Source organism: Calliphora vicina, chromosome 5 (genome assembly GCF_958450345.1).
Source record: "Calliphora vicina chromosome 5, idCalVici1.1, whole genome shotgun sequence".
NCBI lineage: Eukaryota > Metazoa > Arthropoda > Insecta > Diptera > Calliphoridae > Calliphora > Calliphora vicina.
The window spans coordinates 37315047-37339292 of record NC_088784.1 but is presented as its reverse complement, the minus strand read 5'-3'; the positions used below and the strand labels follow the sequence as shown (position 1 = coordinate 37339292).

General features: G+C 28.7%; 1 protein-coding gene across 2 annotated transcripts in view; it reads left to right on the top strand.

Moving 5' to 3' along the window:
• LOC135960197 (serine-rich adhesin for platelets) overlaps window positions 1–24246 on the top strand; it is a 251033-nt gene that overhangs the window by 179500 nt on the left and 47287 nt on the right. The window lies entirely within an intron of this gene.

Below are 24246 nucleotides of genomic sequence, written 5' to 3'. Positions count from 1 at the left end.
ACTCAATGAAAAATGAAACGTATTCTAAAGATAAATTATCTCAATATTTTATCAACCGGATAAACACTACTTTAGTCAACAATTTATTTCAATATTTTGTTGTTTCATTTATTCACTGTTTACAAAGAAAAAAATATTTTTTTTTAAAAAAAAACTAGCCCACTTAGAACTGCAGACAAAGCTGTCAATTAAAATCGTGTGTTGGGTTCAGTTGCCATAAGAATAGCTGGTGGTGGTGGGTTTGGTTGATTTTGGTTTAGTGGGTAAAAGAATGAAAATATTTAATAAACAATCACTTACGACCTTCTAAAGTCAAAACCACTTACCAAAGCATACAACATTCTACGTACTGCCAACACAAACAAAACAAACATGTTCAAATAAATAAGAGTAAATAACTGAAATAAAATAAATAAATTACAAACAAACTAAACACCCAAACATTAACAACCGTCATAAGTTTGTAGAAAAATAAGTTAAATTACTTTGTAACAGAAAATTATTAAAAAAAAAATATAGAAGAAAAAAATCATTCGTCCGATATAAACAGAATTTTCAAGAATTTATTTTTATTAAAACATTCAGTCAGTCAGTCCGACTGACTGACTGATTAAGAAAATATTGTTTTTTTTTTACTCTACAAAGAGGTTAAACACCAACATACGAGTACAAAGTTTGATTTGATTAAATCTTAAATGTCCTATATTAAGCCCACCAGATAATAAACTTAGCATCAAATTTAGGAAAAGTTTAACATAGTATAACATTATTTTCTATAGAAAGATATTCTGCTGAATATAAAACTGTTATACTAAAGATTTTCTATAGAAATACTAAAGATTTTTATAGAAAAGTCTGTTATACTGAAGAGCTTCTGTAGAAAATACTATTATACTGACGATTTTCTATAGCAAATACAGTTTTACAGAAGATTTTCTATAGAAAATAGTGTTATACTGAAGATTTTCTATAGGAAATATTAATATACTAAAGACTAGCTTTAGAACATACAGTTATACTGAAGATTTTCTGTAGAAAATACTGTTATATTGAAGATTTTCTATAGAAAATACAGTTATACTCAAGAGTTTCTATGAAAAATACTGTTATACTGACGATTTTCTGTAGAAAATACTGTTAAACAGAAAATTTTCAATAGAAAATACTGATATACTATAGACTATCATTAGAACTTACAGATATACTTAAGATTTTCTATAGAAAATACTGAACAGTTTTTTTTTATAGAAAATACAGTCTAAAATACAGAAGATTTTAAACTGATTTTCGGTTATACTCAAGACTTTCAATAGAAAATACTATTACAATAACAAAACACATGTAAAATTTACACTCAAAGTACACGCTTGTAAGCAAATACAATTTTGTGAAAATGAGCGAATTCACTAAATTGTTAATAAATTCAAAAAGAATTCATGGATTTTTGTGTTCGATATCTCGTTTTGTTCCTTTACATGTGGCTTTGCAACAAAGCAATAACTCTGAACAATTCCTGCCGTTTTCGATTTTTCATGATTTTTTTAAAACATTTGTTTGTTTCAATTTGTTATTATAACTCCGAAACTACTAAGTGGATTGAAACGCAATATATATATTAAAATTTTTACATAATATGGGGAAAATTTTTCAAAATGCAATCATTCAAAAGAAGAACATTAACTCAATTTTATGTATATCAAAAAAAAAAGCTAACATTTTGTGAAAATGAGCGAATTCACTTAATTGTGAATAAAATCAATCGATTTTTATGATTGATATCTGATTATGTTGCTATTATATGTGGCTTTGTGACAAAGCAATAACTTTGAACAATTTCTGCCGTTTTAGATTTTTCATGATTTTTTTAAAACAAAAAATTTGCTATTTTCACGTAAAAAATAATTTTGTTTGCTTCAATTTGTTATTATAACTTCGAAACTACTGAGCCGATTGAAACGCAATATAGATATGAAAATTTTTACATAGCATGGGAAAATTTTTTTCAAAATGCAATCATTCAAAAGAAGAACATTAACTACTCAATTTTATGTATATTAAAAAAAAACTAAAATTGTGTGAAATTGAGCGAATTCACTTAATTATGAAAATCGTAAAGAATCAATAGAATTTTATGGTCTATATCTCATTATGTTGCTATTATATGTGGATTTGCGACAAAGCAACAACTCTGAACAATTTCTACCGTTTTCGTTTTTTCATGATTTTTATAAAACAAAAAAATTTGGTATTTTCACGTAAAAAATATATTTTTTGCAACAATTTGTTATTATAACTCCGAAACTACTGAGCCGATTGGAACGCAATATATATATGAAAATTTGTAGATAGCATGGGGAAGATGTTTTCAAAATTCAGTCAATATAAAGAAGCACACTAACTACTCAATTTTATGTATATCAAACAAAAAAGTAAAATTTTTGTGAAAATGAGCGAATTCACTTAATTGTGAATAAAATCGTAAATAATCAATAGATTTTTATGGTCTATATCTCATTTTGTTGCTATTATATGTGGATTTGCGACAAAGTAATAAACCTGAAAATTTTCTGTCGTTTTCGATTTTTCATGAGTTTTTTAAAACAAAAAATTGCTATTTTCACGTAATAAATTTATTTTTTGCATCAATTTATTATTATAACTGCGAAACTACTGAGCCGATTGAAACGCAATATATATGTGAAAATTTGTTCGTAGCATGGGGAAAATATTTTCAAAATTCAATCAATCGAAAATTCAATTAATTACTCAATTTTATCAAAAAAAAAAATAAAATTTTGTGAAAATGAGCGAATTCACTTAATTGTGAATAAATTCGAAAAGAATGAATCCATTTTTATGATCAATATCTTATTTTGTTGCTATTAATAAAACTGAACAATTTCTGCCGTTTTCTATTTTTCATGATTTTTTTAAAACAAAAAAGTTAGCTATATTCACGTAAAAAAAATATATTTTTTGCTTAAATTTGTTATTATAACTCCAAAACTACTGAGCCGATTGAAACGTAATATATAAAAGGATTAAAGTTTACGTAAATCTAAACTTTCTTAAGTTTATTTTAATAGCATCAGACTAACCCTTTTAAAGTTATCATTAATTATGTGGAGAAATGTCTAACAAAATTTATAATTCTACGTAAACATTTTTTAAAAAAATTCTATCCATAGAATTGAAAAATTTTACCATTTTTGTACTTAGGTAGGCCATGACATATCAAATCTATATAATGGTTAGTCAAGCCTTTTGTTTGCTGTTGAAAGAACATAATTTTGAGTATAAAGGAATTTTTAAGTTTTGAGTTGCGTAGTAATATACCTTAGAAAATGGACTTGTGTCAAAGAAAAGCACGATCGTATCTATTTTTAAATTTCAGCTGCATAAGTATTGATATTCTCCTCATACTCTCAGAAACAAGCAATGCCTTCCTTTCCCATATCTTTTGCAAATTTCCCTCAATTTCCAACTGTATTTCTTAAGTTTCTAATTGCATTTCAGAATTTTCCAATTATAATTCAGAATTTTTAGAATGTATGGGAACCAGAAACTTCGTAAAGACCATCTTAATACAATTTATGTGTGGTTTGTGATATTACCAAAATTTCTCAGTGGCCCCCATATGTTTTTAATGTGGAACACCTCTGTTTTTATTGTCAATATTGGGCGGATTATAAAAGAATAAAATAAACATTGAATTTATTTAACAAGTGTTAAATAATTCTAATTATTTTGTATTTGAATTTATTTATTTTATTTATTTATTTATTTGTATGAATATTTTTTAGAAATATAATACAATATAAGTATTATACACTCCTACTCCATCATACAAGTATCTAAATTGGGGCTTATGAGCAAAACGTTTTGAAAATGAATTTGTTTAATGAAGTGTCAGCAAAGTGGGTTGCAATAAATCTATTGTGAATTATTAGAGTCAGGGTTGTAAGAATTGATTAATACAAATAAAATGTAAATGTAAAAAAAACTGATGTAAGATTTGACTATAAAGAAAAATAATGGAAATTTATTTTCAAGAAACTTTTTTTTTTAAAGTATAAGGCTTATTAAGTTAAGTATTAAAAAAAAATAGGTTGTCGTATCATTTTATGAGCTAGTGTTACATGTGTTTCTTTACAAATATGAATTGTATAACAATTGTTACAATAGTAATACATTACTTTTATATTAAATTTATTAAAATTGCAATACAAAAGACAACCTAGTTAAATTATCGCAATGTTTTTTTGTTAAATTTTTTTATTATGCCAAATGTTTATAAACAATTTTATTGTGTACAATATTATTGTTATTATTATTGTTATTGTTACTATTATTATTTTGTTTACACACTCTGCTAATAAGTGATATTAACATAGAGGAATTCAAAAACTCAAGTCTGCCTCTAAAAAGGGTCAACTTTAGCTTACTGAATGAAATCACCGCCTTAACACTTATGTAGAAAATAATCGGAAAACCTTTCTTCTTGATATCTTAGATGTCGTAGCGATTGGTTTATTGTGATTTTTGTTTCCTATTTCATAATTTGTATGAACTTCTTTGATATTCATGTATGGTAAATAACCGATCATATTCGGCCCCTAGATGCTATGAGTGCCGAATACTGCTTTGTAATATGTTCTCTAAAGCTACATTCACTATATCTGACATCTTTTCAGTGTCTCATTAAGTCATTAGAGCGTCAAGAAACGTATCATTTGAACTGTATGTTTATTTGAACTTTTTCTAGAGTTTTACTGGCGTTCGTGTTTGTATAAATGCCGATTAATATTCGTACCCCGATTCTGAGTTTGGTTCTCATTGGTGATATATTTACAATCATAAGCAATGGTTCTCTTACCAACAATTATTTTCAATCAAATATTTTTCGATTGACCCGGTTTTGAATACAATGAAATATTCTTTTATCAATTCATTTCTTATCAATATTTTACTTGCCATTGCAAAACTTAAAACAGTATCAGGTATTTCCAAATACGTTTTAATTTATTTTTTTATAAAAAAAATGAAAGAGATATAAACAATTGAATTGTTTATGTGCATGATTATAAACTTTATGTAAAAAAAAAATACTACCATTATTTAAACTATATAAAAAAATATAAATATTTGAAAGGTTTTATAAATTTATTTATGTCACACCAACTAGAAAAAATAAAAAGTACTATTAATTGAGGAGCCGCAGAACAAAAGGTACTTTTTGAAAATTTAAAATTTTTTTTCTAGAAGATTTCAACCCTAAATACCATAGAATCAATTTGTAAAAAAATTGCAAAAAGTACCTTTTGTTCTGCGACTCCTCAAGTCTCCCTTTGTTTCTAGGTACATTATTATACAACAAAATATGTAAAAATTACTATTAGTAGAAAAAAAGTACCTGTAAGTTCCTTCATTGTAGATTCTATATCAGTCAGAATCATGTGTGTCTAATTTCCTGATTCTAGCTTTATTATACAAAATTCAAAAAGTACTATTTTTGGTACCTTAATACCATTAAGCGCCCTATTTTTGATTCATTTCTTTACTCTGAATCATATCAGCCAACTGTTATGTATAAGTTAAATGTCAAATAATATATCTTCTTCTATATATATAAAACACAAACAATGTTTCTCTATGTCCGTTATAGACTCTGAAACCATCCAACCGATTAGCTCCAAACCGTTTTCATTGGAAATTAAATTTTCTAAAGATGGTTTTAGACACCATCTTTATTTTTGAATTTTCCCATACAAACATTTCTGTCTTAAAATTTTGTATGTAAGTACCTCAAACGATGTGTAGATCCACTAAGAAGGGATTTTTGGATATTCGAGTATTAAGGGGGTAAAAATTAGTAAAATCTTATCTCTACATCTCCGGGACAAAAAAAAAGCTAGCACCAATAATCCAACTTAATCTGAATTTATGCAAAAAATATGTGGACAGGTGTGTGATAGTTTTTGATTTTTGTACTTTAAGGGGATACAAAGGGGATAAACTGAGTTTTGGTACTTTTTTTATACCATATCCCAGTAATTAAATGTAAATGGAATTGTAGTCCTTCTAAAAATAATTCAAATGACTTTTTTTGAAAATTGAACGTATAACGGGTCTAATTGATCCCTCTTTTTGGTAGTTTTTTTTACATTAAAGTGGTAAAAAAAAGTATATTAACCCTCTAACCCGCAATAGTGCCTCAAGGCATGCATTACAAAACATCAATTATCTCAAATTAAATTTAACTGTGACTTTAGTTACAGATTTGTTAACATTTCCCTCGAAGGTCGAAATGCATTCTGACTTCTAGTTTTTGTTCTGCCAGCTGTTTTGTGAGTGATGTCATAATTTTAGCATGGGAAATTTTATGTGTGATTTTTATTTTTTTTTAAATCAAAGTTTTACAATCTTTTAGTCGCCCGAACTATTCGAAATATTTTGTATTAGTTCTTTTTCATTAAAAGTTTTTCAATAAAATCGTATCATAATTATTGTTTTTTTACACCTAAACCGGCAACAATGCCCTGAGACACTCTTAACCTTTTTGCACCTAATTCCTAAACTTAATTTGCAAATTAGTTTATGATGGCTGTTATGAGTTTATTGGGTCATAATTACCATATAAAAATTATTCGACACCTTTTTTTTGTAGTTTTTTTTAAAGTTTTGGGTTAGAGGGTTAAAAAACGCCTCCATTAATAAGGAATTTTTGGCGTAGTAGATCACGCTAGATATCTGCTAGTTTAATATAATAATAAAGTACCATTAGAGTAAAAGGTATCAGTTTTTCCCTCTTTAACATTCGTCAAGTTTGAAATTTTAAATTTCAATTTTGAAAGCAAAATCTGTGTTCATGTGCTCAAGAAATAATATGTTTTAAAAAAGTACCAAACTGTTTACCCGGATTTGGCACAATCTACACTTACGCACTCGAGTTCCAAGTAAAACCATGGTAGTTAATTTTTGTATGACTATAGTAACAAATGTTTAAAATTTTATTAAAATTGGCTTCAAATTTTTAATAAAATTTATTTTCCCGTTTTTACCCTAAAGGGTACCAAACTTATATTGTACATTTTTGGATAAATAAATAAAACGATTTAAAATTTATTTATATTTTTATTGGGTTAAAAGATATATAGGGTGCCTAAAAAGTACCAAAACATAGCTTTTGCCGATTTTCAGCTCTAGGGTTCGAATTGCAAAAAAGTATCAAAAACCTTTATGCATTTTGTATGTATTTGGTATTAGATATGCTGTGCATCCATGAAATGCAGAGGAGATCCATTGTTATTTGAAATATGAATTTGTAAAATAAGAACTCGTTAAGATATCTTTCCAAATAGTTCAGCTTATGGTACTTTTGGGTACTAATGTCACCAAAAAATATAAGATACCTTCATATCACCTAATAATAACATATGTTTATGTTTATAAATAAGCTTAAAGCTGAGAAATTAAAATTTCAATTTAAAATGTCTAAACAAATTTTTGTAAATAAACCAGAAGGTCAATTCCAGATCAATTTCTTATAACAAAAATCAAACAAATGCAACAAAATTCCAGTCAAATCAATTCAAGGTCAGCAATATTAAAAATCAAAAGTAAAAAAAAATATATTTATATTCAAAATAAACAAATATTTTATAATTAATTTAATATCTTGTTACACAAACAAAATATTTCTGTAAATTTTTTGCATTTGTAATATTTTAATGAAATAAAAAAATATTTAGAAATACAATTTTTGTAAAACATCTTTAATTTATTCAAATTTTACACTATTGATTCATGCATTCAAAAACACAAACATCGAATGTGTTTGAATTCAAATACAATAGATGTGGTACACAATCGTTCAGCTGTGTTTTCGAGTAAATTAATGATGGTGTTAATTTATGTTTTGGGCGTCTATTGTTAGTATTTTTTCAGTCTTTTTTTTATAAACAATTGAGGGATTTGTTAATTTCTTTTCAGTATTTTGTTACAAAATATTAACATACATACCACTCTCACTTAAATTTAATTACTTTTTATTTGAAATAGTACAAAAATAACTTTCGTTTTGATGCCATCATTGGGGGTAATGAGGTTTTTGTAATGATCAATGACCAACTTTGTTAAATGAATAGTATTCATTGTTTACTGTGATGTACTTTTGCTTAAATATGAGACCAAATAATCGAAATTTCATTTTATAAGTTACTACAAATTATAGCTAATATAACCATATATTAAACAAAAGGTTCCTTTAGAAAATGTTTATAAAATTCTATCAATTTTAATCATCATTTTAATATGTTTGAATAATTTGCATGCTTCCGTAACGGAATTAATAAAATCTACTATTTATTTTTCAATTAACCATACCACAAATTTCATTTAAGTTTTTCCTTATAATATTAATTAAGTTAAACAGCTTTAATAATTAATTCCATTTCATCCATTCCTAAAAAATTTCAACTAAATGCCATAATTATAGCTAATTTGCCTTAACAATAAGTAGAAATATTTTTATACTCAATTAATTATTGTATTCGTTGTTTTTTTGACGCATTTCTATACATTTAAATAAAATGTTGTTGATAGCAAACAATTAAGCAGCAGCATATGTTGGCCATAAATACAATAAGCTAAAAAAAAGTAAATAATTAGTAACAAACAAGTACGTACTAAATTTACTGTGACAGTTTGTGCTACAAAAATTGTACTCGTAGCGGCTGGGTGTTTATGCTGGTTTAAATATGCCACTCAAATTTATGAAGAGGGAGGGACAATATGTTTGTACTATAGTTAATTGGAGCTTAAGTTTACTGATTTTATGAAGAAAATGGTCTTTTTGAAAGAAAAACTCATCTTAGGGAAATCCAAGACGTATGGATTTAATTCCTTCTGATTTTATGTGTGTTTGATTTAAATTTTAAATATTTTAATAAATTGCTCCATGAAGTGCTCATAACATGTACCAGCCATGAACTGGTTAGAAAATAGTTTATTAGGCAATTTTTTAGCACTATATACAATGTGAATACATTTCTTGTATCGTCATATTTACTGTAAAAGGACCTTTCGTTGTTATACCCTTCACCATGAGTGGCAAAAGGTTTAAGTCTTTCATTCCGTTTGTAATTTCTATATTTTTCATTTGCGACCCAACAAAGTATATATGTATATTCTGAATCGTTATAGATAGCGAAGTCGACATAGCCATGTCCGTATGTACGTCTGTATGTTGAAATCAACTATCCGTAGCCCCCAAATAACTTAAATACATGCATCATACATCAATACATCCGCTAAGACCCGGTTCGGTTGCTATTTAAAATCGAGAAAATCGGCCCACAAATGGATGAGATATATGGATAAAACCACGACAACCTCGATTTTTGGTCTATATTTTATCTATATCTGAAATGCTAAGTCATTAATATAGACAACTAGCAGATATCCAGAGTGTGCTACTACTCTAAAAATTCATTATTAATGGAGGCCTTTTTTTAACCCTCTACCCGCAAACTTAAAAAAACTAACAAAAAGGTGTCGAATAATTTTTTTTAGGGTAATTATGACCCAATAAACTCTCTTCCATGGTTTTACATAATTACTTGCATGAAGCCCACTTTGCAAATCATATATCCACTGTAGGTGTTAGTTTATAGGCAGTATAGTCTAGAATTTCGCTGGACAATCGGTTCCTCTTTAAAAATTTCAAAAAAGACCGGCTGTAACTTACTTCTTCTTATTATTTGGTCTTCCCTGGCAAGACGTTCCACTTGTCTAGTTAAAGACCCTAACATAAGACTAAGAACCCTGATAATTACGGACCAATAGCAACAATTTCTTAGGTAGCGATCAGACGAATCCAAGAATTATTCTAGCATACTGTAAGTCTCAGTTTTTTCTATTTCTCCTACTCCATTTATTATTATTTTTATATGTTTCGCAAATTTCCACCAATATCCATTCTTTTTGGAATATTTGTCTTCGTATTTATTCAGTTAAATACGAATCTAGTCGGAGATTAGCCATGAGGCGAAAAATCATGATCATAAAAAACTCTGTTGTGAAGGTCAAGTCCAAGGAATTATGCTAATGTGGGGACAGCATGTTCGGGACCATTAATCCTGTTGCTCCGACATGCAATAACCTATGAATGCAATCGACAGCACTTCAACATACTGGTGAGACTCTTAATTTTCCGGAAACATTCAAATGCCTTGATTGCAATCATTTCAAACAACTCTCAAGTATGAATCGATCCTTCAAAATTTCGTATAAGAGTAGGATACCTAAATCTATTTATACATTGGAAGATCATCGCAATATATATTCATTTTTACGTAATACTTACTCGTTCTTTGAAAAGAGTTTATTCAGTAAATCGATCAGTGGAACACATTCCCATAAAAATTCATTCTTTAGGCATTACATTCGTATATGAAATAAACTCTTATTCAGAAGATTAAAGAGATGATTTTCCACGTAATAAGTAAATAATGTTCTTAAAGATTTGTTTACCGTTTCTATTGAAAAATAAACCCTTTTTCAAAATTCTTCTTGTTTACAATTTTGTTGGCTTATTTTGTTGACATTGTTTTATTAAATTAAATTAATTTATTTTATTTTCTACCTCATTAAGGGGATTTTTTAAAAGGCTTAGTTGTGTTGTTAGATAAATTCGATTCGAACATATTCATACATAAATACTTAAACATTGTTTGTTTGCACATGAGCTTGAGCTGTAACTTGGTGGCGTAACAAATAAAAATATCTTTTGGATTTCAGTTTGTAGTTCTTTTACTTTGTTGTACGGGTAATTTGTGGCCACTTATTGATTTCTGGCGTCTGATGTTTCATTTAAAGCAACGTGACTTCCATTCATAATTACTCGTACAAATGTGTTTGGTTTTTTTTATTTTGTAAATTCTTTTATTTTCATTTGTCCGTTTTTGTATTGAATGTTTCGTAAAGGAAATGTGTTCCACATACATAAATTTTATCCAATATAGAACCGTTTGGTTTAGAAGTTTATTTTTATGTAGACATATTTCTTACGGAACTAACGGTGCATTGAAGACATTTTAAAAGAAAGTTATGAAGTACTTTTGATGAAAAAACTATAAAGTTTTAGGTTTTATATGATAGGATATCCATAATGAAAATTAAATTTAATATTATGCTCTACGAACAGTTTGCCTAATAGTTATAATTTTAATAAAATAAACATTTTTTAATGCATCAAATATAAATGGTTTTTATTTTAATGGAATCTGAAATTTGCGGTTTCTCAATTTAATCAGCAATATTTGATATGGTTTCCTCGTCACGGCTAGATTTTTCTGATAACATTTTCCCAACAAACCATAAATATCAAACTTCTAATACGTAAAAAAGATTAAATACTAACTAAATTTAATAACACTAACTTAACAATAGAAATCGATAAGATTACATTTCTGTTTGAGATAAAAGTTAAAAGTAAATAAATGTTATAAAATCAATTGTTATGGAAAATGTATTTAAAATAATTAAAAAAATATTGAATTTCTAAATAATTGTTAGTATTTTTCCGCAATATTCTGAATATGATTAGAATTAAATTCATTACAAGCCTTATTTTATACAACTTTAATTTCATTTAATAATTTCTCGAGAGCTAATAAAAAAACTTCGTCACAAAGTCAGAAATTGCACAAAATTTAGTTCAATACTTCACTCTACGGCTTTTTTCACAGTTTAGACTGTGTTTATGGAAACCACTGGGTGATAGACTACATCATAATGTGCTGTACTATTAATCTGAGGGTTGCGGGTTCGATTCCCGCCGGAGACTCTGGGTGTATCTGCAGACAAGCAAAGCGCTTCGCAGTTTTTGTTTGTTAAACAAAGTGGAACAGTTAGAAAAGTTTTTTACACTAATTCTTTTGACATTGATTATCTGACTGTCCCCTGGCTTGTGACAGTACATTGATAATACTTACCCAAATCCAAATTTTCTAATTGCTGTAAAATTAAAATTTCTTATTAAAGTTTTTTTTGGTATTTCCGAAATCTCTCAATTTATTCTAGAAATGGAAATAATGTTCAGTCTTTGTTAGCAGCCAGCATTAATTTTGTGTTGTGAATAATATTTCGTACTGATGAAAGAGACTTTCCAAGACCAGTTCGCCCTTCTATGAGACAGATGGTTATTTCATTCATTATTTTGACATTAGTAAAATGTTGACTGTCAATTTTACCAACGTGTTTGATAGAGTTTGGTTAAGTGCACGTTTATTAAAACATTTTATATTTGCTGTCAGTCATAATATCTCCTGATTCATATCGAGTTTTCTTATATATCAAACTATTCAAACTGTTGTAGAAGCAGGCGCGGATACAGGTCAACTATTTGGGGGGGGGAATTAAAATTTGTTCTACATTTTTCTTTTTATTTCTTTTTTTATATGAAAACTTTTACGTTTTGGGGTGGGGGGAATTTTCTTATTTCACCCCCTCTGGATTGGAACATTTGCCTTCGCTTTCATTTGTTAAAATCCAAACCTGTCTGAGACAATTACTATGGGACAAATCATAATTTTTCCGGAAATTATCCAATTAAAGATTTTATAGTTGCTTCCGTTACCTTTGTGGTCGAGGTGGTCCATTTACGTTTAAAATCGGACATGTCCTGGAATTATTTTCCTGTGTTCTTTAATTCTTTATATACAAGAGTCCAATAACTTTTCACAGGCCGAAGTACTGTACAGTTGGGTGGATTTGAGTACCGTGGTACAGAATTGTCATTATTGTTTAAATACCACTCAAGGACCTTTTTTTCATAGTGGCATGATGCCAAATCGGCCCAAAAATATGAAGACACTCTGTGCTGTTTTAAGATATGTAAAAGTCATGTTTATCGTGCCTGATTCATTGACTTCTTTTGTCACAACTGCAAATGGCGTGCCACACAAGAAACTTCTTGGGAATTTTGTTTGTTTTTTTGTCCGGTATTATTCTTGAACATTAGCCACATCTATAAGGCATTGCGATCTATAACTTTCTGAACTTTATACGACTTCAGTCGACTTCTTATGCCTTACTAATATCTGTTAGACCATTTTTCTTGCAGATCTAGGTTTCCTTTCAATGTTCAAGTGTTCAGATTTTTTTGAAAAATTTTAATAATTTCTTCACGTACTTTTTTCCTTTGGATGGCTTAATAATATTCTCAATTAGTTTTATTAATGCCCTAATTTTGTAAATCACGTCCCCAAAGTGATATTTATATGGAAGCAAAAACAAAATTTCAAAAATTTTAAAAATTTGTTTTTGTTTTTGAATTTTGGTGCGTTTGTTCTGTTAAGAATTTGTATATAAAACAAAAACAAATTTTTAAAATTTTTTAAATTTTGTTTTTGCTTTCCGTCTTCCTGAAATCGAAATTTCAAATGTCAGGTACTTTTAAACATTTTGAAGTTTGAAACTGAAGTTAAGAAATTTAACCTTTATTTAATTCTTTAAACATAAAACATAATAAAAATATAAATTTGTTAATATTTCTAATGATATCAATATGTCCTAAATCACAGAATAGGGAATACACTTCATTTAATATTTGGTCATTAGAAATCTAAACAAATAAAATTTTTTTTTTTTATTATTACATATTTTTTCCTTTATTCAAATTTTTCAAGTTTACAATTCACAAATTATGAGATTTTACATAAGTATTTCAACAATTAATAACAAATTAGCTTAACCTTATATAATCTATAAAATATATCACAGTTTAAGGATGAAAAATTAGGTATGAAAAACCTTTGATAAAAAACAAATAAAATTTGTAAAAAGAGACTTAGTACCTTTCCACTCTAAGCTTATTTTGTTAACTTATTGCCTTTCAATTCAATGTTATTTTTTTTGTCACAAAAAAACTGAAAACTTGCAAATTTCTTATTATAGAATGAATGATTGATATCAATTTTATGTAGATTTCATTTTTTTAATCAATTTACCGACAACAATTTCATACCCCCTCCAAACAAGCAACCGTTTCTAAGTAATTTCTGTTTTACACGGCCTTGTAAATTTGCTGGCTAATTAACCATTTAACTTTTTGTCGTTGCCTTCAATACTCTCTTCCTCTCTAAATGATTTCTATTATTCTAAATAAATATTCTCTAATAATGAATTACAGTTACACGTTTTGGAGTAAGTAACTGTGCATGTATTTAGAAAGTGTTAATTTTGTATAGTACCCTAGAGTAAAACCTTCAGTACTTTAGTACTCTACTCCTCGTCGTATAATTAACGAAAGCACATTTTTCTTTTGTTTGTGTGTTTAGTAGTGTTGTTTTTGTAGTTTTATTATTTATTGCCAAATAAGGTAATGTTTTTATTTTCGTTGTTGTTGTTATCGTTCGTTCGTTTCATTTCATTTCAAATTGCATGCAAGTGTATTTGTTTATTAAAATTCGCGTGGGATTTTCTTGTTGTTGTTGCTTTTCGCACCTCTCTTCCTTTTTTTTCGCAATTTAATTTGCTGGTTGTGTTGTTATTGTTTTTGTTTGTTTTTTTTCTGCAATAACAATAACAATGTATTGCTATTGTTGTAGTTGTTGCTGCTTTTAACACTTTGATTACTTTCTTATCTAGCAAATGGGGGAAAAAATTAAGAAAATAAAAGGAAAAGAAATGTTAATGATTTCTTATTGTTAATTTAAACAAATGACGTATTGTTTCAATACTCATTCACTCACTTCTCTTGATTTTTTCCATATTTTCATGGAATTCTGTTATCGATTGTGGTTATTTGTTGTAGCCATTAAGGTCGTTGGAATTTAAATTTGAACACTTTATAAATTAATAATATTATTAGTTGATTGTTTAATTTAATTATAGATAATGATTAATTTAATTTCCGTTTTTGTAAAATTTAATTTGTTTTTGTTGTTTTAAACCTTAAACAACAAAAAAAACAGCCAATAACAATCATAACAATGACAAATTAAGAAAATGTCTATTTATCTTTTGAATTTCGTGACATTTTATCTGTTTAATTGCATCACTGGTGCCAGACATTTGAAAGAAGGCAATGATTTGTTTGGATTGGCTTAAATTTGTCACTTTTAATAAATATTTATTAGAAAATTTTGTTTGATCTCAAGTTCATAAAATTATAAATGTTTCTTTTAAAAAATCCATGATAAAATGTTGTTAAGTTAACTTTTCAACAGCTGGACTACGTTACATCTACAATATCGTTAAAAAAACTAATATTATCGCTAAAATGTCGTTATCGAAATAATCAAAAATGCCGTTATTCTGTAAATAATTTAAATTTACGAAAATAATAAATTTTGTATTGTACATTTTATTAAAAACTTAAGAATTTGACCTATTTTTTTTCAAAATTTCAACTTTGGGCCTCATGTTATAAAATCTCAAAGCTGGGATCAAAAAACGGGAAGCAGCTTAAGAAACCTTGATGTGTTTCTTATTTATCCCTAAAGTATTTTCCCAGCACCGAAGGAAATGTGGACCCTATGGTCAAATTTTTAAAAATACCATTTATGGGATTTTCGCTCCAATTTTTAGGAATTTCGGGATGCTCTTTGACCTTTTGACAAGTTTTTTACACTTTGTTATTTAGAATAACAAATTAAAAAAATGTTGAAAATTTCTTTAAGTTTTGTTATGTATTGAGTTTCTATAACTAAAATTTGTATTATTTGGTTTAGATAAGTTAATTTTTAGTCTAACAAAATAAATTTAAAGTCAATATCTCAATTAGATTCAAAAATATGCCAATTTAAAACTCCGTTCTTCAAAAATACTGCGCTTTTTCATACTAAAAAAATTGTATAAATTTTCTTAATATTTTTATTCAACAACATGTGAAAAAGTGCAATATTTCTGAATGACGGAGTTTTAAAGTAGCATATTTTCTAGACAAGCGCTTTCGGAAAATATAAAAATCTTTGAAATTGGATGGGATCGTGTTTAAACATTTTACAAGGTCGAAGGTCCCCTACTTTGAGCCACTACAGCGCCTCCCATGGGGCATTTGTAGTATCCATTTTAATAATTTAAACTCGAATACTCCTTGGCTACGCCCATGTCAATGATCGGACCAGCCGTTTAAAAATGCAAGATTAATTTCCAAAAAATTTTGATTCTGCCCCACTGTGCAGTGTTGAAAATGCTATCAAAAATTATACCTTTTTTTGACGCAGATTTGAATATGTAAACGTCTTAGTTACACAAAAAATCGTGTACGAGTTTTTATTTTTAAATCTTAAGAAGGTATTATACAATTTCCCAGAAGATTATAATTTTTTCTTAAATTTCATTTTCTGTAGCCTGGGACACACAAAGGTCGGGGAAATTTTTATTATTTAACTCGAAAATACCCGAACTGATTTATGACTTTAATAGCTTTTTGTAATGATAATTCTGTATAGATTACGTTTACGTTATAATAAGATACAACAAATAATATCTAATAACAATTTGATGGCAAAAAGTGAAAAAATCCAAAATCCTTGTAATATCAATTTCAAGTAAACATTATCCGATTTGACTCACATTTACAGCTTGGCAGTTTTATACCAAGTATCACACTAAATCGACCCATACTTCTCGACAACATAATAACACATATAAGCGATAAAATAAAAATACATACACAGAGAAAACAGAATCGTGACAGCAACCGAATTTGTAGCCAATCGAATGATTTTCGATTCTAGCTACAGAAAGTCAGAAGAATTTTGGTTAAAGCAACGAAACTTTTATTATCACTTCCAATATTTTGTAGCCGCAACTGTAAAATTCGATCACTAAGGTAGAATCATTCAATTGGCAACTAAGTCGGTTGCTATTACGGATCTGTTTTCTCTGTGTATTTATATTGTACATATTTTTTATCATTCAACAGATTTTCTTTATAATTAATCATTTTAATAGATTTATTTTGCAAATCCTTTGCAAATGAATAATGAATCAATTACATTTCCGCCTTTTATTTGCCTGAGAAATTTTACAAGAGTTCAAAATAATTAATTTTACAAAATGAAATTAAACCGTCTGTATAAATGCTACTTCAGCTTAAGTGAAATACCTCAGTATTATATTCAAAAGTGTTTTCATTTACATACCTATTTTTTGTGAAATATTTATAATTGACTTATTTCCTCTTTTTACTTTTTATGCATCCTTTAGCAGCTCAATGTGTAATTTTACACCTTTTTTGTGTTTAACATTTAATTTAATTTTTAATGAAAAAGCAAATTACTTTTTACCTACTATATTCATATTAATGTAATTTATACACACTTCTTAATAACATTTACGTTCATACTTGTGCAAGTGCAAATTTATATTTTACATTTTAATCATCATCATTGTATGAATGAACACGAGATATAAATTGGAAAAAGTGAAGAAAAATATAATAAAAAAACAAACATTAAACAAATAGTTGACATCATTTTTAGTCTGTCTGTCTAGCAGCAACTTTATCGTTGTCATCATTAAACTGTGAGAGTTGTAAAAGAATTGATTCCTTACTTAGAAAAAATGGAAATGTTTGCAAAGCTTTTCCTTATAAACCTAAAACTTTAATCTAACAAATCCTAAAAATTTATGAACTTTTACCTTTTTTATTTTAGTATTTTAACAGGTACACTCGCTTTGTTTCTAAAAAGAACCCGCATTTTAAAGCCCTGCATAGTTGCATTAAATATTTTATATGAATTTGTCATTTACATTTTATATATAAATAAAGCAAAAATATTGAACTCAGTGCTGTGCAGTCATGCCACCCACTGACACAATTATGCGTTACGTTGTACAATATTTGATGTACGAGTATGTAATTCATTCATTCAGTCATTCACACAAACATGGAAGGTATTACAATTAAATTTATTTTCAAATAAATACTTTGTGGGAAGTATTCTGAAAGGTTAAAGTTGTTTGTAAACTACACGATTAAATTAAACAGTCGCTGACAAAATTGTTCGTGTACTTCATATAAATTGTTTAGAATATTGTTAAACATTTAATTAGTTCTGATTTTTATCGAATAGTAAATCGAATAGAAATCCAATATGTAACAATGAATATTTGCTGTATCGTTTGGATCAACGGTATCGTTGCCGACCATGCCTTCTACAGACTGTCAAACCCGAACGATGTCAAACCCATGCATCCCCAGGCAATATGATCGTCCAAATTCATAGTAGACCTTATCTTGTAAACCTTCCTTTCCTGAAAGATTCTAAAGAGTCCTTGTTCAGGACATCGATCGCCTTCCTTGAAGATCCCTCAGCTTATGAATCTTCTGGTCAGTCGTGGGTTACAGTACTGAAAAGTCTCCAAGAACTCCTCCGGATTAGATGGCTCAGCTTATATTTTAGCTATGGACTTAGGCCTTCACCGATATAATCTCGAAGGATGCTACATAAGACTTGAGTCCCAAGTTGATTTGGATATGGATCAGTCGCTGGCACTTCTGTCAATGGGTGCCCAAACGCACTTTTTCAAACCAAATTTTTAACATTAATTTTGCCATTGTATTCTTTAATTATGAATATACTTAAGCTTCGTTTTCGCATATACCGTAATCAGCACCGAAAACGAAATTCCATACATTTGTACCGAAAAAAAGTTCGTTTCAGAAATCGGTAACGAAAAACCTGTCATTTGGGACCGGAACGAAAACAACTTCAAGTAGGTTGTTTTCGGTGCTGCAGGAACGAAATTATTTTAATTATTTTTTTATTTCAAATTTAAAGAAAATCAAAATGAATAAATGAAATAAATTTTCTTTATTGGAAGAGGAAAAAATAGTAGGTTCTGTCAAAAATTATGAAATTCTATATGGGCGACATCCAAAATTAAAAAATAATTTCGTTTCTGGTTTATGCCGCACCCAACTGAAATGAAAACAATTCAGAAACGAAACGGTGACGAACACCAACGTTTTTCAGTTTCAGTTTTCGTTATCGGCGCCGATTACGGTGTATGCGGAAACCCAGCTTTAGTAATTGTAATGTTAGACACCCTAATTATTCATTTAAGAACTTAATATTTAAATTTGTATTAAGTCGCAAACGTTTAGTTGGGTTGGGAAGAGTACGGTTACTTCAATCTCGATGCTTCTTTTTTATTGGGAGTATGACTTAAAAATGAGGGATTTTTTCAAATATTTAGGTTTTATTTTGAAACATTTGTACATTATAAATTTATTCAAAGTATTGACCTTTGTTAGCTATGATCTTTTCCCATCTTTCTGGCAACATATGGATTCCCAGCCAAAAGAACTGTTGATCTTTTGAGACCAAGACCAAATCAAGACAATATCCGATACTCGTATGTCAAAGAGAATGTTCTGCATTGATCAAAACAAACAGTAGTCGGACGGGGCACGGTTTGGACTATAAAGCGGGTGAGGCAAAACTTCCCAATCACTTCATTCTGAATTATTTTTAAAAGGTATTGCAACATGTTGCTGAGAGTTGTCCAGATGGAATATAACGGTTTTATGTCTGGGAGTTTTTCAGGCCATGCTCGCTTCAAACGAATCAGTTGCATTCGTTGCAGTTTTTCTATGATGTTCTGGTCAGGTTTCAGCAGCTCATAATTAATAGGTTCCTTTGCTTCCACCAAATATAGAGAATTACATTCATAATCGTGTTCCAAGGTCTCTCTGCTTCAATTAGTATGATACTCAATTTCCCAGCTGTAGGATGAATACCGCTGCTCGCAAACGTTTTGAAATTGCTGCTTGAGTAGCTCCCACATTGCAAGTCTTATTCTTATTGGAGAACACTGGTCTAATTCATTCAAAATTCTTAGTGGGTTATGCTGTTAATGTATTCAGTATTGTGTTCTAAATGAAAACTACTTACAGTGCACTCACGTTAATATGAACTAATTAAAACCAGGCCAGTTCACTTTTGCAAGATTGTTCATATTTGCGAATGCATCTAATTCCCATATACAGCAAGGGAAATCCCAAAATTATTATGCATTTGAATTAGAATTTAGCCACTACCCTGTAGATTTAGGGTGGTCATATTATCGCGAGTGCACTGTATTCCTTTTTAGCTAGAAATTCTCTGGATTTTAAATAAAATTTAAACAAGGTTACTTTTACCGATAAGATTTAATTTCTTTTATCTACAATAAACCATAAAACGTTTTTGCAAAAATGTTCATTAAAAAGTGAAATTCATTTCATATAATATTCTTTTCATACTTGTTTTAAATATTTATGCACTTGTTTTCACCTTTTATGATAATTTCCAACAAAATTCTCTTGTGTGTTGGCATATTTTATTAAGCTAAAAGAAAATTTATACACTCAAACAAAAAAATTAACAAATCTAGTCGAAGAAAAACTAATTTCAATTACATTGTAGTTCATATAAATTCAAATGGTTTACTTTAGAAATCGAGTTATTCTGTCTAAATCTCATTGAAATCTAAAGATTTTTTTGAAGGACATCTTATTGATGTCCAGATTTCTTTCTGTACTGAAGATTCTCCATTTATGAAATTTATTTTAACTTAAATATTTCTTTGAGTATATCCTTTGTATTTTTCATGCTAATATTTATTATTTTTGAAATGACACAAGATTAACTTAATACATACTTCCTATTAAAAATATTTGCCATGTGGTATCACTTAATGTCACCAAAGTCGTTTCTACTAAAACCGTATTCCATCTATTACTCACTTCTATTCTTCCTTCGTCTCATCCATCTTCCACCTTCATGAGTTTGAATTTCTGCTGCGTTTGTATTTTAATGAAATTAATATGGGATCCTTTATTGTAGGGAGTGTTTTGGTATTTAAATATTTGACGCCAAACATTCATATGCGTTCGTTCATTCTTGGTGGGAAAAAAGTGTGAATATTTTCCACATATTTTTATATTTTGCGTTTTAGGTGACGATAATTCATGGTTTATTTTATGTTCTTGTGGTTGCTTAACTCTCATATGTAGAAATGGAAATATGTTTTAAAGACAAACAACCCAGCAGTTCTGGGTGACAGTATAGAACTCGAGATTTTACTTATCATTTAGGGTCACCACATGGTTACATTAGTTGTGTGACTAGTTATTTTATCATGTACTGTGCACTGTGTCAATTGAATCAACACAATATTATTAAATTTTTACCTTTTAAAAACAGTGGTTTATTTTCTTTAAATAAATCTGATACTTTTGATTGCAAATAAAAGCAGATTAGTAGTCTAAAATTTGTAGCAACTCTTCATTTACTCAAATGTACAACAACAAGAGTTTATAATTAACAGAAATACACACACTTAAATTAAATACTTTGTAATGTACAAGTACACTGGAAATGCAGTTGATGTTTACTCTAACTAACAACTGCAACCTCTGTCAATATTTATAAGCAGCGCCATCTTTCGTGTAGCTTCTACAGTGATTTCAACAGACAAAAATAGTATATTCGAATTCTAGAGCTTTCGATGTTAATGTTAGCAGCTTAAACATTTAGTGTTGCCATACTTACAAACAATGTTAATAACTGCATGCTATCAACATTGTTGATAAGTAGAAGCTTCCACTGATGGACATGTTTATAAACATTATGAATGTTGCAGACCATTAAATTCAAATCGCTATTGCAAATTCGTAACAATATATTACAAAGCGTTTGTCTGATAGCTGGTCCAAAGTATTATCATACCGGTTACATATAGTCAGTTAGCTTAATAGCTCCCTAATTTTAACATGACTCTAATTAGTCAGCCTACAAGACATATAAAAAATTTAAATCTTACTAGTTGTCTCATTCTGTTCTTAAGAAATGGGCCTTATCGTAAAATGGGCAAAGCGCTCGAAACGATCCCATTTTGATATAAAACACAAGTAAAAGAGCTATGTCTTAGTACTCCAGATATAGGTCAAAAATCGAGGTCCTGGTTTTATCCTCAGCCATTTGTGGACCAAATTTGCTGATTTTAAATAGGAAACTTCTCGAAAGCCTGTCTGACAGAATTATTGAAGATTTGGATCCCGAAGATATCTGGGGTCTTCAAAAAATTGATTTTAACAGACAGACGGACATGGCTTAATCGACTTTCTCATGAAGGTGTAGTATAAAAATAACATTTGCACTTGTTGTTGACAAACTGAATAAATGTCAATTCGAAGATGTAGCTTCAACAATTTGGTCATTATTAACTGTCAAAGTTGCGAAGTCCCTATTGGAGGACCCTTTATGAGATTACTTGACCCAAAATGGCGAGTGCCTAAAGTATGAGTATAATTGCAGATTACAAAGGGACACTAAGAGACTATTGACTCTCCAATACATTACTTCTGGTGGGTAAAATAATTACTTTCTAAAGTGCATTACAAATTAAAAGTTTAAGATTACATAGGGGAACTAAAGTAATAACTGACTTTATGCTAGATTAGCTGGGATGTATAAAGTAACCAATTAACTGCCCATTGTACTACAAAGAAATAATCTGAAGACATCCAAGTGGTCAGACATTATTGAAAGTGATTTTCTATAAGGGATACATTGACTACTTGTAAAACTGTTGGGAATGTAAGTAAAATGAAAGTGAAGTGTATGTGTTGGCTTTAATGAGTAGGAGGTCTTAATGGAATGAAAGGAATATTATGTGGCATGTGTTTAGATGAGGAGCTCTTTATCTAAACATTTGTGAGAATAGTACAAAGGCTGTTCCAAATTAATTGCAGGAAATTAGAAAAGATTCCCAATTTAGGTTAGTAATTATCATCATTATGTGTATCAGTATGGATAGGAACAAAAAGCATAAAGATTCACCTAAAATACATACAATGGTATGGTTATCATCTAGATTTAGGCTAATTTACGTTCATTCAAATAATCTTTTCAATTATTATTTTTGCCTAAATTTGTAATTTATTCTATTCACTTATAATCTTTTCATAGATATATTTAAAGAATTTTTAAGAACTTGGTTGATAGTCATGAATAGTAATTTGTTAGAATTATAGTTTTTGTGGCTCCTAGTAAACATAGCAAATATACCCAGAAGATACCATCAAAACTAATTATGTGACGAGTTCTTCGGGGGTTTAACATGGAGTTGCACAGTTGTGGACTTTGACCTAAACTTTCTAAACTTGAAACATAAACCCATCCTTACCTCTTCTACAGCCAAGGTAAATTTTATTAAAGTCGGAATATTTCGATTTTTTTTTGAGAAATCCTCCATTGTGGTTGATTAATATCATTGAATACTTATTATTATTTCGATATATAATATTTATATCTTATCTTTTCCACTAGTCAAATTTATGGATTCAAAATCAACAACATACAGAAAATTTACAGAATCTTGCCGTTTTGTAAAAACGGCATTACCGACTCTTGCAGTACTAAACATAGAAGAACACTGCACGATGTAGCTAATTACTACGAGTTATGTTTCTTATATTTTGTGAATAAAATTAAAAGTTTTAGACAGATTTTAATCATTTAGAACTCTGAAAAAAATTAAGAGCGTATATGCATTTTCCAATTTTTAATGCCGTTTTAAAAACCAAAAATTTCGAAATTTTTCCAAAAAAAAATTTTTTTTGGCCAAATAAAAATTTATATTTCTTAATCGACTGCGATGATTAAAAGCTTGTTAAACCTTACTTCAAGGTAATTTCAGTTTATTCAGCTTATTCAAGAAACTAAACCGTTTTTAGTTACGGGAATATATGTTGAGCAACCTCCTCCATTTTCGAAATAACGGTATATTTCGAAAATACGAGCTAACTAACTAAAAAAAATGGTTAGCACCACTGAATTCAGCATACCCGAATTAGTTTAACCCACTGGGTCACTTCTTGACAAAAAAGGTTCAATTTCGTGCACAGTGTTATTTCCATTGATATTTCTGTCTCCTTCTCATTTTAAAATACAACAGCAGTGAAAAGAATCGTTTTAAAATCTGTCACTAGTAGACCAATATCAAGAATTGGAAATTTTCATTGAAAACAGAAAAATAATTTGATGTATTTAAATTCGGAAGTACCCGAATCAATACAGTTAAATGTATTGTTACGTTTTAACCTTTTCAAAACATTTGGTTTATTTCCTTTAAATAAACCGGATACTTTTGATTGCAAATAAAAGCCGTTTAGTAGTTTGAAAATGGTAACAACTCTTTATTTATTCAAATGTACAACAACAGAATTAAATAGTCACTCAA